This window comes from Chroicocephalus ridibundus, chromosome 2 (assembly GCF_963924245.1).
Source record: "Chroicocephalus ridibundus chromosome 2, bChrRid1.1, whole genome shotgun sequence".
NCBI lineage: Eukaryota > Metazoa > Chordata > Aves > Charadriiformes > Laridae > Chroicocephalus > Chroicocephalus ridibundus.
The window spans coordinates 39972052-39990777 of NC_086285.1; the positions used below are offsets into that span (position 1 = coordinate 39972052).

The 18726-nt window shown below is 38.5% G+C and overlaps 1 protein-coding gene across 4 annotated transcripts in view; it reads right to left on the reverse strand.

The window, feature by feature from the left end:
- TBC1D5 (TBC1 domain family member 5) overlaps positions 1–18506 on the reverse strand; it is a 321123-nt gene extending 302617 nt beyond the window's left edge. For all 4 annotated transcript variants that reach the window (XM_063325152.1, XM_063325151.1, XM_063325150.1 and 1 more), the window contains exon 1: positions 18283–18506. The gene's annotated coding sequence lies outside the window, so the exon portion shown is untranslated. The remainder of the gene's footprint in view (positions 1–18282) is intronic.
- Between the last annotated feature and the right edge of the window lie 220 nt (positions 18507–18726).

Sequence of the window (18726 nt, forward strand, 5' to 3'; positions counted from 1 at the left end):
TTACTGACTTAACAAGACCATTATGCCTGCATTAAATTACATCTTCAAATTAAGTCTGAATATCCAAAAATTCACTTTTTGTTATTTTAGGCAAAGACTCAGTTGATATATTTTGTACACATTCACTGTTTACATTCCTTTAACTAAAAGTAAATCTCTCATTAAGGCAAATTAATATTTTACATGATATAACAGTACTACACTCACCTCTTTTCTAACTGTTACATGCAAAAACTTGAGCCAGGTTTAGTAATTCATTAATGGAATCAGATACAGAAGAATTTAAATTCATATAATAAAAGAAGAAAAGGACTCCATATTAGATTTAAATTGGGTAAATTTAAAAAAACAGCAACTGTGTATCTAATTTCTACATGGGGAAGAAACAGTTGTATTTTTTACTTCTTTAGCCATTACAGACTAAGTATTCCAGGCTCCAATGCGAAGTGAAAACAACAAAGTAACTTTTTCCAACTAAGTGAAAACTCTTGATTGTGCCACCTCTAAAACAGGACCCTCATTATTTTCCATATAGAGTCTTGACTATCTATAGTAATTGATGATTAACAAAACATACTTGTACCAATGGTTTTTAAAGCTAATTCAACTAAACACATACAGATGCATTTTTCCCTTTATGATGTTTAGAATTATTAATGAAACTGTCTGATTAACTACATATGACACTTTCCTATAGTTGCAATTACCAGTGAAATATGCCAGCTGCAGCTTTTATCAGTCTCTAGTTTGATCTGTGTTTGGCGATGATCATGATACCTGTTATTCAATCTATGAAGGCAGCTTGTAATCAAAAAGAACCTTGTCGTTACACGACTAAGAACAGGTAGTGCCCTCCTTGTACTAAGGTGTATGTGGTTTGAGGATTGACACAAACTGGAGAAACCAATCCTTCCTCTGCTTGAGAGCAGCCATTTGCACTCTCCCTCCTGTATTTGCATCACTGTGTATAAAAGGTGCATTGTCAGGGAAATACAGAGATTTATTCTTCTCTCTGTCGATTACGATATTCACCCGTCGCATAGGTCCCCTGAACTCCATTTGTAGCCTCAGTTCATTTCTAATTTCTACAACAGAAAACTTTATTAGACAGGAAGCTGTAAGCATGTCATACCCAAAATTTCCAGCAGCAATCTAGGGGGTAAGAGGTTCAAGATAAATCTTTGGTGCAAAAAGGACTTTACTGAACCTTGTCTCCCATGAACAACAGGAGTGCTCAACCAATTGAGGTAGTAGCCAAAAAAATAAAGTGTTGGCAATGGCACCACCATTCCGTCCTCCAGGAGTTTTGTTGACTTAGCGTTTCCAAACCATCTGAGATTTTTTTCCTTCTTGGTCTTTTTCTTCACTGAGTGGAAAACTTAGGTCTGCATGGAATCGTCCACTGAACCTCAAATCAAGGAACATGCACTGCTGATTTACCTAAGACCAACTCCAATATACTAACCTTAGGGGGCATGGAAGAAGGTTTATCTTCTCCTTATCCTAAAGAGATTACTTTCTTACCTAAAACTTTACAACAAAACCCCAGTGAATGGTATCCAGAATTACCCAGTATTCATTATTTTCCAGGTAAACAAGAAAGTAACCTGTTCTCTATTCTGAATACATATTTTCACTTGTCAATGACAGATTTCAGTGTTAATTAATGACTGTGTGGAAGTACTGAAAAATCACGGAAATAATGCTTTAGCTTACCCCATATGGAATTTGGAATACAAGAGGCAAATTTCCTCAAATAATTATGCCAACACAACTTTCCTTTAACTCTTGTTACCTAATTATCGTAACTTCCAGGCCTGCTGAAAATGTCACCAACGAACAATAAATTGCACAGTGAATAGTCACCAGCCACTAAGAAGTAAACAAGGATAACATTTTTTTGGTTAGAACACAGAATAAAAAAATAAATTAAAATCAAAGGAATCTTGAATTCAACAATTTTCTTTTTTTTTTTTTCCAAACTTATTTTTATTAAAGGTTCTGCAAGACACAACATCCTGTCTTCTTTTTAAGATCAGAGACCCAGAGATCAGCTACCTGTTAGACAGGGTCAGTACCTGCAGATGCTGATTCTTACAGTGGTTTTAAGGGACACCTTAATCTAATCACAGACAGTACACGAAATTTAAACTTTTGTTTCTCAGCAACATCCTGTCCTCTAAATTCTGATGAGTTTCTATTCTCAGGCAGACACATATTTTTAAACCCCATGTATTAGAACATTCATGCACGTAGTTGATCGGAAGCACGCGTGGACCTGCAATTACCTACCATATTTCTCAGTGGGAAAAAAGGGGCCAAGCAGGACATTTGAAATCCACTGACTACAAAGTAGTGGTTAAATGCAGGAGAAGAACCAAGGAGACAGTATTCTGAAGCAAGCAGACATGCAGCAGTGGAGGGCAGAAGCCGAAACCATCAGGACCGAAGATAAACCCCTCCATATGGGTCATACTCAACACAATTATTACCACTAGTAAAGAAGTTTACTACAGCTACATGATTCAACAACTGTTAAACCAATACAGTTAAATTCAGAATCCACTAGAAACATACTACAAATTGCCTCAAAGAAACAGAGCTTGTTTACTCCTCATTACAGTGTCAGTGAGTCAAAGAGTTGATCTTAAACAACGAAAGCCTGACAGAAGAGAATGCTGCCAGCTCTGTCAGACTCCTGGGAGAGAAAGTCAAGGCTCAAATGATTGTGTTGATCTTTGACTGAAACTGTAAAACAAGTCAGTTTCTTCAAAGCCAAGCATAACACGGCAGCCAACAATAAGGAATCCTTTCCTTTTTTCCACACAGTGAATTTTTTGATGGCATAAACTCTGGGTATTTTTAACCACACTAAAGAGGCGTTACCAAGGCAAATGTATATGACCCAAGCCCATGAACAACCACGGGACTGGTTTTCCAGACTAATCTTGTTTTTCCTGCTGTCACCTAAATTTCCGTACCAAGACTTGTTATTAATAGGTACTTTAAGGTTTTAACCAGCTTTTAACCAACAGCGTTTTTTTCTTTCACTATCTATATCTGAACAATTGTTCAGATTTATTCACTGACTAAACTCCAAAGTACCCATATTTTACTAGTAACATGGAAATTGGATTGCTACCCACAAGACTTCAAGATAAAACACTTCACTGACACAGATCAGAATCTAAAATTCATCCTGTTCAAAGACTAACAGCCTTAAGATACGTTATTTCATGCTCTTAATTCAAATACAGGTAATCAAAAATACAATATTTTCTGTTCAGAAGTTAGTTATCCTTCCTGAACTCCTGATTCGCAGCATCACCGCTAATTGTCCTACATAATTCTGCCCATCCTTACTTCACAAATTATTCTAATTTTAAAAAAGTCCACATTCAGTAAATCCCTTTCAATGTATCTTCCAGTGTAATTTTACAGCATATTTGTAAGATTTCAGCTGTCACTCATTAAAAATCAGATTAATCAATGTTTACTTTTTAATTTTAGATATGACTTTATTTGAAATAAAATTTTAACCCATACCAAGTAAACTAATATTAACATCCTGCAGACATCATGACCACTACAGGAGAGTAGGAGCAGAAATAAATAGTCAATGACTGAAAACAGAGCCAGAAACAATGGACAGACAATAGTTTAACTTAACCAATTGGTGCACACTCTCCTCTTCCCATCTCTCATCTCCAGTAAATTTATCTTGATTGTAACTAAATCGGTCAGTTCAATTTTGTTTAGCTGCACGTCTTTCCATCACTGAAGTCAACAGTGAAGTCACTCAGGACTTTAAAGTACAGACCAATTTTTTCTTCCTGGAACAAATCTTAAGCATCCAGAAGCCCAGGACTTCCAACGTTTGACTTCATGAACCAAGTGCTCACTCAGCAGGCATCCAGAAAGTAACGCATTATTTCACTTAGCCACTCCAGCACTTTATTATCCATTTTACGTAAGAATTCATAACGATAACAGGCGTATTGTTTGACATGCAGCAAAAACATATGGGCAACCAACAGATATTTCCTCTGACCCCTGTCAGACCAATTAATTTCCATAACAGAGATAAAGGCCTTCAAAACAGCAAAGCAAAACAACAGAAGAAATCCTCTAAAATGCTAGAAAAAGCCAAAGAATACATGCTACAAGGAAGTGAACTAGGTTTAAAAAATAAACTGCATTGAAGTAATTCTCTATACTACTGTTAAAGCTGTTTTCAGTAATCTACGGTATCACATGCAATGCATCACAGTAAACCAATTTCATGAAATCATATGCTTGCCAGAGATGGCACAGGGTACCAATCCCAGAGTGCTTACCATTACAAATATCCATTTTTTTTAACCTTTGATTTTCACACACAATGCAAGTAATACTTACTAAAAAAAGAAAATTGCTTAACTAATGAAATAAGTTAAATCTAAATATGAAGCCAAGTCAACCATAAACAGCAGGAATAATGGCCATGTAAGTTTTATACCCTATACTTCCCACTCTTCTTTATTTTTGCTAATGCAAATATATCAACATAGAAAATGTATCCTAAATTTTGTTAACATTTTTTATCACGAGGGATTACCTTCAGGATCAAAAGAGGTGCCCTATGAATACAAATTTCACATGATCTTAAATGTAAAAAGAAATCTGCTGCATCCCTATCTCCTAGTCACACGACAAGATAATGTGAAGATTACATCATTGAAGGATTACCAACATAGTTGTGTGTTTAATTATTAGTCTGGGTCACCATTCAAAGCCCTAGTTAGTCATTTGCCCTCCTTCACTCCACATGCTGCACTAGAGATTCCTCGAACAAAAATTCTCAATTTACTGACTGTATGCTTGATCAAGTGAGTGAGCTGAAGAACTACAACTAAGATACAAAGCAAAAAGTCTTAATAAATCCAAGTCCAATTTACTTTTACTCCTGCATATTTCAAAACTTTGTTATGCTCTCCTGGTCCAAGTCTAAGAATGAACCATTTCACTAGCTGTAATACAACACCAGCTGCCACAACATTGTCTTTATCCACAAATTGGTCACTGAGGGTAGTAACGCCTAACAAGTAGACTTTAGTAAATAAAGTCTACCTGTAGGACTGCAGGAAATTTCTGATGGACTAAAGCAGCACTAACAGAGAAGTTAAAGTCCACGTGGTGAGCTATGACAGAACAGTTTTTTCCTGGCTTTTTTCCCCATGTATGCACACTCCAGTGCTGTTCTAGGAACGGCAGCTGCTTTCTGGCCAGAATGCTCCAGATACCTTCTTAGGATCAAGAGTCATTGAAAGCAAAGAAATCATTGGCTTATAATACTGTGCATATATATATGGTTTATCTATCCAATTTAGAATTCTAAAATGCTCATACGTATACACAACACTCTTTACACTGACTAAATATTGAAACTCTCCCAGTATCTACTATGGCTTTATGAAACAGATGTAAATAAATTTTAAAAAAAAGTAAAAATAATAATAATAAAAAACCCCCAACTCTTTCTTTTTTTCCCCATTCATTACAGAATTAAGAGAACAGGTGGTACTTGGAAATGCATTTCATGAACTGTCATAACGGAGAAAGACTGTGTGACACAAACATATAGGTCAAGATCCAGCACAGCTGAATGGTCAAACGTGCATGACATCGTGTACAAGTATTTCAATTAATGAAAGACAACAGTTCTTCTTAGTCAGTAGTAAATTATCAATTAGCCTTATACAAGCCTTACTGAACATTAAAAAGTGTGAGGATCAGATGTATAAAGAAAAAAATCAAAAAAAGAGAATTCAGCTTTGGGCAGAACATCATCAAGGGACAGGCAGCCAAACAAAACGAAGGTGATTGTTCTAAGCTATGTAGAGGTCGTTACCTAAGACTTCCCTTGTGCCCAGTCAACAGACTGGGACTGAACTCAGATGTAGCCATTCACATACAGTACAATGTTGGGTTTTATTTAGTTATTTTTGGTGACAGACATTTCATTTTACATTCCTTGCCAAATGTCACTTGGTGGGATTTGACAACGTGTACAAGAGGGCAGACACACTGAGCAACACCTCACGGTTAGCAGCCACTCCCCACCATATTTCTGCAGAAGGGCATTTCAAATGAAGGTTTAATTGGGCAGAGGGAAACAAAAGTACAGCTTTAATCTCACCTCACCATTGTCATTCCCTCTAGACCTAGAGCAGATAGATCTCTGTCACTGTATCATCAAGGTGCAGCTGGGTCACTAACAAGGGGCAGTCTATTCCAAACTCGATGTCAGATCTTTCCTATTAGAGAAGTCACAAAGAAATTCTCCTCAAGAGATTAGGTCGGCTGAGGACACAGGGTATTTCGTGTTTTATTTGGGTTTTTTTTTCTTTCATCATATGCCCATGGATGCAGGAATGCCCAGCAAGGTCCAGTGCAGCTAGATGATCCGTGACCAACTGTCAGAGATGACAGAGCTTACAGCAGGGTGTTGAACTTTGAGCTCTGGATCTAAAATGGTCCACTTCAGAAACACTAAAGAGGCTGGGTGGCAGAGCCAGAGCTCCGAGAGGAAGGTATCAAATCAAATGTCCAGAGTGGAAGAGAGAGCTTCTCCCTCTGTCTTTCACCTACACAAGATGACAGATGTCAGTTAAATGTTTTTTCATTTGTTTACATGTACAAGTGATTAGAAAGTCTGCTTGCATTTCAATTCTTTACCTTCAAATTCCTTCAAATTACCTTCAGTTCTTTACCTTCTTCAAATTCTTTAGGTCATCCTTTACCTGTGTCTTCAAGTCAATATATCATAATGGTGGCACAGAGTTCGTTTGAAAGGAACTGACAGTAAAACATAGCTTCAGCCTCAGAAAAGGCAAATGTCAAATGGAAGTAAAAATCCTTTGAAACACTGCATAAAGACGTGAAAGTACAGAAGCGTATTTCAAGTTACAGGGAAGAGGTTAGCACATCAGAAGGGACTACATGGAAAGCCACTGTATCCAGTGGATACTATAAACAGACATAGCAATGAATCATGACAAACCCATTACTAGCTGCTACAACAGAATTCTGGAATTGACACTTGTTTTGGTTCCTTCAAAACTAAGCAAAATAAACAAGAATAAAATTGGCATGGCCGTAACTTTTCACCAAGCAAAATTCTTAACTGTAGACAGGAATTAGTCTCAAGTGAAATGGCAGTTAATTCATTGTTGTCAGTTCAGGATACTTTTCAATGATGAAATCATTGCAAACTGTAACTCAGGACTTTGAAAGATAAATTCTCTCACGTTGAAAAAATGAAACTGCCACCCAACCTTCACTTACTCTGAAGCTAACCTGAATAATAAATCTAGAAGTTGTCTGGTCAGGGTGAGTAAGAAACGTTAGCTGAAATAGAATACTAGCAATCTAGTGACTTGCTGGCAACTTGAGTCCTTTTTTTTTTTAGAGGAGAAAGCACAGATAATACATCAAGCACAACAGAAGTAGTGTCAGCTTAGTGTAATGTACTACTACAGACTTCTTTCTAAAGCAAACTGAATATTTGAGAAAAATGAGAAATCCTTGACCACTTTTCCTCTCTCAGTATCAAATACATCTTTGTCACCATTTTCACCACTCAGGTTCAAAACGAGATGATCAGCTCCTCTTCATCTTCCAATATATTCAGATCTCATCCAAAACTTTGTTGTCATTCTTGTTGTTTTTTTAATAAGACCTATACATGTAACAGTCAACCTGCCTATACAGCTAAAATTCTCACTTACCCCACTTAACCATGCGATCCAACTCACCTCCCCACCAACCCATGCAGTGCACAACCTCTAAAATGCTCATCTCACTGGTTGCCAAAGACTTCAATAACTGTAAAGACAGTCATCTTTAATGATCAAGCCTCTCATCAGCAATTTTACGTAACTTTTTTTGTTTGCATCTTTATCATTGCGTACCATTTTACAACAATCAAAGACGGCCTTAGTAAAAACCCTTGTAAAAGTCTATATCTTCCATTACTCCAACAAATGGACTTAGCCAATACAATCTGCTTCAATATCTAAAACCGTATCTTTATTGGTAATGTATTTGTTTTTCCTTCCTCACGTTTCTTTCCTAGTGAGTAGTTATGTGGTGCTTAGCTGCCTACTGTGGTTAACCCACAACCCTGCCTTACAATGATTTCTGTTGCAGTTGAACCTACTCATGGCTTGAAAACACAGAAGCAGAGGAGCTTGACATGCAAAAAAATCAGGGAAGCAAGATGTGGAGACATACACTGTAATAAACAAAATGAAAAAGAATAACGGCCAACAAGGGTTCAAGACACATGCTCTGTTTTGTTGATTTTGATTTTACTCCATTTTTCCAGAAGATGGAATCTTAGAAGTACGCTAGGTTGTTTCATGCTTAGGAAAGTCCACGGCTGCAAGCAGAATGAGACTGCAGAGAAATAGGTAAGAGGGATCTAAAAGACATGCTCAGTGTTAAAAAAAAAAAGGCTATTCAATGCCTGTTGATAAGCTTTATACTGAAGGTTTTCCTCTTAAACCCACCAGTTAAAGCCCTAGTCACCCACTTCCTACCTGGCCATTCTTCTTTCTCAAGCTCATATGGCTTGAGTTCGACTGATCCATTACTTTTGGAAGGGGACGGTGCGAGCCTAAAACTTCTGAGCTTAATAGAAAATGGGAGTCTTACTGAAAGCTACCTTGAAACACTGGCAAAAGACTGATGATCTGTATTGGGAAATGTCTAATATGGTCACGGACTAAATGATAAATAACAGCAGCTCTAAAAAATGAAGCACTCCAGTCAACCTACAAAAATTATAGCATGAGTCTACCAATGTACTTTTATCCCAATCTGGGTAAGCTGTTACAAGGAGTAAAATGATGTTCACTCAGCCCACATTTGCCCTCTTCTCAGATAAAATTACTCATAGTGGAAATTATAACCATGACTGATCATACACTATTACTGCAAATTAATGTAAAAATCTAGTCTCACCCAACAGCTATGAAACAGCAACAGCATGCTCTAATTCCCGGCATATGTCAGTTTTGAATACTGACTTATAGGTAGAGCTACGTATTTTTCTTCTAATGCACAAGAACATTGTCATTTTATCTAAAACGCCTAAAGACCAGAACAAAAATATATAACATACTAAAGACAAATCAGGACTTTCTCCAATCACTGAGGCTGCAGAGCGCACAGGAGTGCTATTAAAGTAACACAGCATCTCAGCTGGATTTGCAAGAGCTGATAGTGCCACTTGTTCATTCTGAATGTGTACCCCAATCCATTCATTTTGAATGTGTACCTCAATAGCATCGAAGTGGAGCTATGTCCAGTGATAGCAGCTGCTACTGTCCTCTGCTCCTTCCCACTCAATTTCATAAGGACTGAACCTTGCAATAAATGGATTCTGCATTTGTGGGTAAAGGCAGCATGATTGCACCAACTATATGTCTGACATCATCATCAGATATTATTAAAAATTAATATTAACTTCTATCTGTCCAATATATGTTTTCATTTCTTCTCAGGTACAGAATTCCTCTCACTTCACTCTAAGAACGTACTTAAGACTCCAGACAAAAGTTGAGAGACAAAAGACTAGGAAGCTTTTCCATCTCTGAAAACTGAAGTTTGACATTTTATCTTGAAGGTTTGTTAAATCAACAAACAACTTCACTGATCAATGGTGGGAAACAAAAGCAATCAGCAAACTGCTTGGGTCCATATACAGTTCTGAAAAATTTGTAGTATATGAAAGGGGCCATGAACAGCTGTTAATCAGCTAGAAATGGAAAAGGTATTTCTTGCTCCATACTTACCTTATTCTATCTATCCATTAAATCTCCTTCCAATTCCCTGACTTGCAGTCAAGCCTCAACTGTCATCTTGCACCTGAATCAAGCAATCTTCAAGCTGCAGACTCATGGGCAAATACAAAAACCAAAGTAGCTTTCTACTCGGTGAAATCCACACCGCCTACAGAAGGGAATCTTGTGAAAAAGGGACGCTAAAGTTTCAACTGTAAAACATTTATATTGCCTTACTACATAGCCAGAGTTGGGGAAAAGGTAATTCAGTTTGTTGGATATTTCAGAAATGTTGTATCAGAATTAATTTTTAATTTCAAAGTATAACTGCCCCAAATGAACTTATTTAAAGTAATACACGGAGTACCAACATAAAATTTCAAAGGGCATTTCATGCCGCCCTAAGTACTTCCCCAGAAAATTGTGAAGTAAATTCACAAAAAGCTGAAGTTTACCTTCATTCATAAAACGTTCTCAGTTCTTCTAATTGCTGCCTTCTTTGAAAAGCGTATTTGAAAAAAACCAACACACTAAACAAGTCCAAACTACAATACACACACTTCATCAATCTAAAATGCAAGGTTTTTTATTCCTTTTCTTCAGTTTCCAAGACACTGACTTTTGATTGAACACTTTCTAGGTATTTTGTGCACAACAAACATATACCACCAATGCATTTAGAAGAAACTTTTCCACTGATTCAGATATGAGTTTCCTCTTATCACAGAAAGTCAGAAACTTCCTGCTTGTTGCACTTCCCTCTACTTGCACTCATCCACTGTTCTCCCATCCAGCCACAAAAATTAAATTTATGGGAGTCCAGATTTCTGCATACTTCAAAAGAAAAAAACCTTTTCAATATTATCTGCTACATATTTTCATGAAGCAATAAAACTGGCAGGGCACAACCAGTATAAGCTTTCTGTATAAATGTGAATCTACAATGAAAACTAGAGGTGAAATCTTTGGCCTGTTAGCCTCGACTGCTTAATGCATTGGACTTAAAGATTATGGGGTATAACAAACTTTAAAAGGTATCATCACAAGCAGCACCAGGTTGAGTTTTCAGTCTATAAAAATACACAGACATATATAAAAGAATTGCCCATTTATGTATTTGAATTTATTAACTTTTCCCCAAACTGTGTATATTTTATTAGCACCATAGGCATACGTGTAAATGATGTAAATTAAAAATGAGTCAGGCCTAAAGGAGGAAACACTATGCTATCGACTCATGAATAACTGAAAGACAAGCAAGGCTCCCACATATTTTTTTAAATATGTGGTTTCAATTGAAATAACAGGCTGTATATGCTGCAGGTGTTCAAGCCACTGTTATGAAAGCATGTGTAAGTTTTACAGGAAGCAGGACATACAAAACAAGCATGAGTATCAGCTGAGAGCCACTCCTCTCTGAAGAAATTAGTAACCCCATTATCCTCCCCAGCACAATTATCAAACAACCTAGCAGATTTACATTAAGAGAAGTATACTAAATGTTTACTTGTATTTGTCCCATAAGCATTAGTACTATTCTCATCATATCCACTCTTCCACTCCTCAAATTTCTTTTACTTAGTCTACTATTTAACATGTTTAAATTATTTTTAATTTCTCTCATTTAACAAACTCATTTAAATTGTGTGATTTATTAAATATTTTACAGTGCACTCCTGTATTAGCTGTGATGGGATATTACAAAATCTGGGTTCTAACTGGAGCTTCCTCTTTGAGTTGTTGCTTGGCCTTGAATAAGTCACTTCCCTCTCACTGAAAATGATTAACATTATTTTCATTTAAAGATGAAAGGCTCTACAAAACTGCTAAATGTTAATCATGAATACTCCAGATAAAGTTTAGTCAAGAAGGTACAAGAAATCAAAGCACCACCTTGACACTGAATTCTCTCATTCAGATTTACAGTGCAGCGAGCATGCTGATATGAGAACGATTACGAAATAAACATGAAACATATCATCACAGGCTTAAAAGTCTCTATTTTTAAAAGAGGTCAATTTTACATCTGAAAAGTCAGTGAGAAAACTGACAAACCCTTTTAAAGCAGAGATGACAGAAAAAAATAATCATGGTTTAAGAAAATAATCTTAATTTTGAAAGAGAATCTGTTGGGGAAGATCAGAAAATACATGAACAGTTTTCAACTCTGCAGCATGTCAACCTTCAATCAGTAAAATATAGGCAGATCTTCATCCAGATATAGATGCTGCCTTGCTGTGAACAACGACAGGAGGAAAAAAAACGGTTGGAAGAAGGACGGTGTATATCCACATCATACAGGATGCAGGAGCCACTGGTCACATCCACCAGTGTTAAAGGAAAATTTCAGGACCCAGAACACAACCATATTTGTCAACGCCATGTGAGATTAATGACGTTAAAAAATGTAAGTATATGGGCAGCATGCTGGCAAATCAAATTTGTTATTGACACATCTAAAGCACAGTAGATAAGAAATAATCATCAGTGCTGCTCAAATAACTACTGAGCTATAAGCTACTCTTAACAATTCAGAACAGTGTGCTGAGCATGGCAGTGAGAATGTAGATTATAAATACAACATTGTAGAATTTGTAAAAAGATTACATATTTCCATGGATAATGAAAACACCCACCTATATAAAAATGCCTATCAACAAGAAAAATACTATGGGGAAGAGTGGTCAGGATCAGCACCATAAACCGTTATAAACTGTCAAGAATTTGAGGAGCTCCACGGTATGGCGATTATTCCACAACTGGCAACTTTTTTGCAACTTCCTTTAAAACTTTGGCCATTGTAGTGACAAAACAATGGCCCAGATGACAATTCATCTGATGCCAGGTACAGTTCTTATGCTAACATCAAAGTGAAGCCTAAATACCAAAAATGCACTTCTACAGTTCTAGAAAGAGTCATTAAAACTTTCAACAAATTCAATACCTTTGCGAAATTCAAGTCTATTCTCAATACACATCACATAGCTATACTTTTTCCTAATAGGAAAAAGAAAACGCCAGAAGTCCGTTTGTGTAAAAGCTACAGATTAAATATCACTTACTATCAAGCAGGCACAACCCAGGTTTCAATAAACATCATTCAGACATTCATTACCCGATAGCTCAGAACCAAAGGATACAGACTATCTGTAGGTCTAAGGGTTAAATAAGGCAGCTCACTTAGAAGGTGGTGACAGTACAGGTCTGTTACAGACCATCAGCTCAAACTAGGTAACAGTAGGATTTTCTTTATAAGCCCATATTGGTAAAGTGCTGAAAGAAAAATGTTAAACTGAAGTCTTTAATAATAAAACCTAATATCTCAGGATCTTAAGCAGCTAACAGTAAAAAAATCTGTTTTTAAAAATTATTAGCAACAGTTTTCTAACAGCACTCACCATAACCAACACAGATAAATTATCATATATCCCATTATAATGGCTAAAATGAGTAAGTCACTGGACTGGAAACTGGGGATAGTCTAAGAATTACTGATCATGATCAGATTACACAGCCAGACAGAGATTACTGACATCTATGTAAACATATGATGCATATACACGCTCATATTCCTGCGGTTTCAAAATTTATGAAGCTGAAAAGATTTATGAACAAAATTGGGAAAAAAAAATCTTAGACAGAAAAACACGAAAATGGAACTTTCCTTAAGAGGGCTTTTATCTATGGTCAGGCAATTCTACAGCTAACAAAGAGGACAATTTTGGCCACAGCTCATCCTAGCTGTTCAAAACCTGATGTTTTTGAAAAAACAAGCAAGTATAAGGGAAAAAAAAAAGCAAGATCAACAATGCAGAAAAGGGGAGGCTGGATCGCCATCACCATAAATTAGAGTTATGGAGTGAAGAAACAGAGAGACATGAAACATCCACATATGACACAGCCAAGAATGTTAGTAACAAACACCACCTCAACAACAGCAGAGGCCCATGACAAGACAGAGGTGGCAGAAGTGTTAAAAATCGTAAGGAAAGATCAAAAATAGTCAATAAATACTTTCATTCTATAGTTGGAAAGATTCAAAATGGTATAATTGTAACACATTATATTGATTTTTTTTCCATCTCATTTGTTAAACAGATGTTCCAGATCAGATGTTAAAAAAATATTGAGAGACAAACATTTTAAATCAGCGTACTTGTTAAACTTATCCAAGAGTCCCTGAGTAGTCAGCCCAGCAAATCTATGATCTGCTGATGTTCTTTTAAAACTATGTATTTTAATATCTCTATCTGCCTTTAAATGCTAGGGACTGCCACCATGCAGAGGAGTGAAAACACAGTGTCAAAGGGACAAACCAAGTTTTAAGGCAGTCTGATATGAGAGAGAATTCAGACGAGATAACAAGAACCAGTGAAAAACAGATGCATTCAAATGTATTCAAACAATAATTGCATGCCTTATTTTTAAATAGTGGAAAAGATGAATCACTGAAACAAGTCATCCAGAGAAGTAAATGGTAGATTCTCAGTATCTCGATACACTTTAAGAAAAAAAAAAAAAAAAAAAAAAGCTTAGCCAACTGAAAGTTCAGAAAACAAACTCATTGAAAGAAAAACCGATGCTGTAATATATTTAAGGTGAAACGTTCATGTATTAAGACAGATTTGATCCCCACTCTAATGCACCACTACATGATGCAGTACTAAATGCAAGTCAACTTAAGCAAGCACATGAACTTTTCACATACACAGAACAAGATTAATTAGTAGCGTGGTAATAATGTTCTTTAATAAACCTAAAATAACGATTTGCCAGTCCATTAACAGAACAAAAAGCCCCTCAAGTTAAATAGTACAGAAGGAAAACGTTTGTTTTGTTGGCTTTTTTAAATAGAACACAAGACACCACGATACTGCCTCTTTTTTGCTGCATTCAGTTCAACATCACTGACACATGATTCTTCCTATTGTTTTCAAACGATTTCCAACCAGATTTCAGGTCATGTATGACTCAGTGCCTTTGGGAAATCTACATCTAACCATTAACAGGGGCAAAATACCCACTTCTATTCTCTTCAGTAATTCATCAACCTTTATCCAAAATATGCTAAACGTTGAACGTTCATCTCCAAGGTCACAATGCAGTTTGACTACCTGCTCCAGCTTGGCTCTTGCTTCTTACCTCAACTCTCAGAGCATAAATATAGTTAACCATTTCTCCTCAAAGACTGTCACACACAGATTCCCATAAGATTCAGAGTAATCATGCTTTTTCCTATTCAACATCACTAAAAAGAATATGAATTATCAGATTATAATGTTATACAACATGACAGGGACCTCAAACTCTGCATCATTTTCAAGTACTTTTTAAAAAAGTATTTGATCACAGAAGCTGTGACATCAGGAAAAAAAAAAAAGATAAGACATTTGGATAACTGATAAAAACATTCTTAAGTAAAACAGGCCACAGTAGCATCCTTCCTAAACACTGGAAATGGCAACAGCTATGCCCCTTCTTTTGGAGGTCAAAAATTGAGAGTTTAAGCCTCACTAATATAACAACTGAACACTTGCAAGCAACTCCTTCTACCACGTTTAACAGCCCGCTTCCTCTGAGAGCACAACTCAGAGAAAGATCTGTGTTTTTACAGACTACAGACTGAACTGCTTTGGGCACTCTCCTGGGCTAGAAGAAGCAGCACGCAAAACCTAGAGCTTATTTACTACAGAGCAGTGTCGAGTCTAAGTCAAACAGTTTAGATAACATACCACATTTGCACTCTGCAGACATCACTGGCTTCTGATCCAAAATGCTCTTACACGTGCTAATCAACAAAGCCTCAAATGGACTAGGAACTGATTATCTTAGAAACTGTCTATCCTCCACAATTCTCAGCAACAGCTGTTGTCAATTACAGCAGCATACCTAACAGTTTAAGATAAAACTCCTAAGGATGGAGCAGAAAGTAAACTTCCTAAGACTTCGTCAACAGAATTCCTTTCAGGGCAAAGTGTAAAACAGCTTTTTGCATAGCCCTTCCCCAGTGAAAAATGAAGTCATAATAGCAACAATAACCCGGAGACAGCAAAGATGATCTCTTCATTAGCATAAAGCATAGGCAGGCAGAGAATGTATAACACACTTCCACCAAATCATATTTTATTTCCACATTAATACGAGGTACCAAAGTCCAAAAGATGCAAGTGCTATTCAAATGCAAACAAGAGAGAGAAGAACAATGTTTGAGTAAAGCCAACACCGTAACTCAAAGAAGGAAAAATGTGAGAGGAATTTTTTCACTCACATTTTTCAACGGTAAGTGCCACTCTGTCGCAGGTGGGACAATATTTTAAGAAAAGCTCTGAACCATTTCCACATGACAAGTGAGCTTTGCTCATGTTGCAGCAGAAACTGAAAAGCTGTTTGTTAAAAATCAAGTTTGTGGCTTCCCTCAGGTTGCTGAGAAGGTGAAATGAAGTGAACCATACAAGAATCTCACCAGTTTAATTAATCATTAAACAAAGCTACCAGTACGAGCCTTAGTCTCCTTCCCATCCACAAGGCTGGAGAACAGACTCTTGTCCTCATCTCACTAACAAAAGGATGCCATTAATATCTTTTGAAACTTTCAGTTTTCATAGGAGTTTACCACACATGTAGCATCTAAATTACGAAGCCACCATAAAAAATTTAGAGGGAAAAAATGCACCTTCTTCCCCATATGCACTTATACGTAAATACAGTAATTGCTGATGCTCTCCTACTTTGTTATGAACTGAAGTTCATTATGTAGGCTCACAGTTCATACACAGGGAAGCTCCTGCAGTTGGGTCAGCAGCAGTTACCAATTTCAAGAAAATATATAAAAAGTTTAAAAACTCGGCAATTGCTTGGTAGTAGGCTGTGTCAAATTCTGTGTTTACATGATAGTCCGAAAGTATTACAACACAACCTTAGTTGTAACAAATCCAGTAATCGCTACTATTATATATATTCACATGACTTTTAGGATAACAGCGTTTAGGCCATACATGGGCTGTGTGTCAGTGAAAAAGAAGTCTGACAACTGGTAATTCACAATTGTGTTAACTCAGAAAATTATTACATTTACCAAAAAAAAGGACTGGTTTCAAAAATTGAAATCATTATCACCCACAATGTATTTTTTCTTACTGCCCAGTTTTAGATCTTATGGTATTTCAGCCTCTGAGCTGCAAATGTAACAGCGGATGAGGATTCAGAGAGGTGGGATCTAAGACTAATTTAATGTTTCACAACCTTCAAATTCTCAAAAATATTTTCAATAATCAGACCATATTTATTTTGGAAGCTCTAGTTTTCATGAAGGAGGTATTATCAGTAAATAGCTGAATTACCATGTGGCAAGTAACAGAACTGACAAATAACTTTAATGAACTCTCATTGCTCTGAAAATAAATACTCTCTTATGTGGTGCTTTTTAACCAAGTTTTGGAGTACTTTGTAAGGGAAGGCAAGCAGGATTACTGAGAGTAAAGAGGTGCATGGACGCTGTAGAGCTGAGTGGCGGAACGGGAAGCGTATTCTTGTCTCCCATGTCCCATCGCAGTACATTTTGGAACATGATCATTTCACATGTATACCACTTTCACGCGTATACTAAAGCAAGGTTATGCCAATATGGTGGAAAAACTATTCCTTAAAAGCAATAAAGCCTCCAAGATACACGATACCATAGGATACGTAGCTAAACTAAACTACTGATGGGTACAGCAATCTAAGAGTACAAAACCCTCAAACAGCTAAAACGTGCTAATTGCAGCCCTTGCACTGAAATCCGGACTTGTACACCACTTGAACTGCTGTATCCTACAGAAAAACAAGTGTGACAGTTAAACATCTACCGCTGATGGCAATAAAACTGGCCGGCTAGCACAGACTGAGTCAGAGAGGTGAGAACAGGGAGGAAGAGAGGCTCTGGGGCAGGAAAAGTGGAGGGAAACCAAGCTTCTTCTAAAAACTCTTTTTCAAGGCCTGGAGGGCGGGGGGGGGGGGGGGAATAAGTAATCACGAAGACCTTAACTTCCCTCTTCAGCCACCAGAATCACCACCAACAATACAAAAAAAATAATCCAGAGGGGGAAACCTTGTGATAAATCTGCCTCCTCCTCCCTCCCTGCTCTCACCTCCCAGAACGGAGGCGCTGGCTCCAGAGGTTCCTGCCGGGGAGCACCTGCCCTCAGCACACCCGGGGCCCACACCGGGCCGCCCCCCCGGCTCCGGCGGGCAGCCCCGGCGGGAGGGAGCCTGAGGAGGCCGAGGAGCGGCGGCGGCAGCAGCCCGTTGCGCGCAGGCCTCACCGCCCCTACCGGCCCCGCTGCTGCCCACTGACGGCCCGGGGCGGCCGGACCAAAGGCCTCGGCGGGGGCCGGAGCACTTTTGACTGCCGGGCGGCCGGCGGGGAGGGGGGCAAGCGGGTTAAGGGGAGCAGATGCTCTGGGGCTGGTTTTACCTGCTGCTGCTGCTGCCTGCAGTGGCATGAAGATCTGGCTCAGCCTCTCTCTCTCTCTCTCTCTCTCTCTCCCCCTCCCCGCCTGCCTCCCTCCCTCCCTCCCTGCGCGGCACACAGACCCCCGCGCCAGCCCGGCGCCCTGCGAGGGACGCGGGGCAGGGGGAGGCGGTAGGGGAGGCCCGGGGATGGGATGGGAAGGGAAGGGGAAGGGCTCTCCCTGCCCGCACACGGGGACGCGCGATGGCACCGCCCCCCCGCCCCGTCCCCGCTACCCTCCGCGCAGGCGCCGGCCCTGCCGTGAGGCCGCGGCCGCCTACAGGGCCTGCGCCTGCTCCCTCCGACGGCCGGCGCTGTTGGGCGAGCGCGGGGCTGGGGGTACCCGGGGAGCCGGGCGCCGGTGGTGGCCCGAGCAGGCCGGCGAGGAGGCGGAGGGGAGCCGGGGAA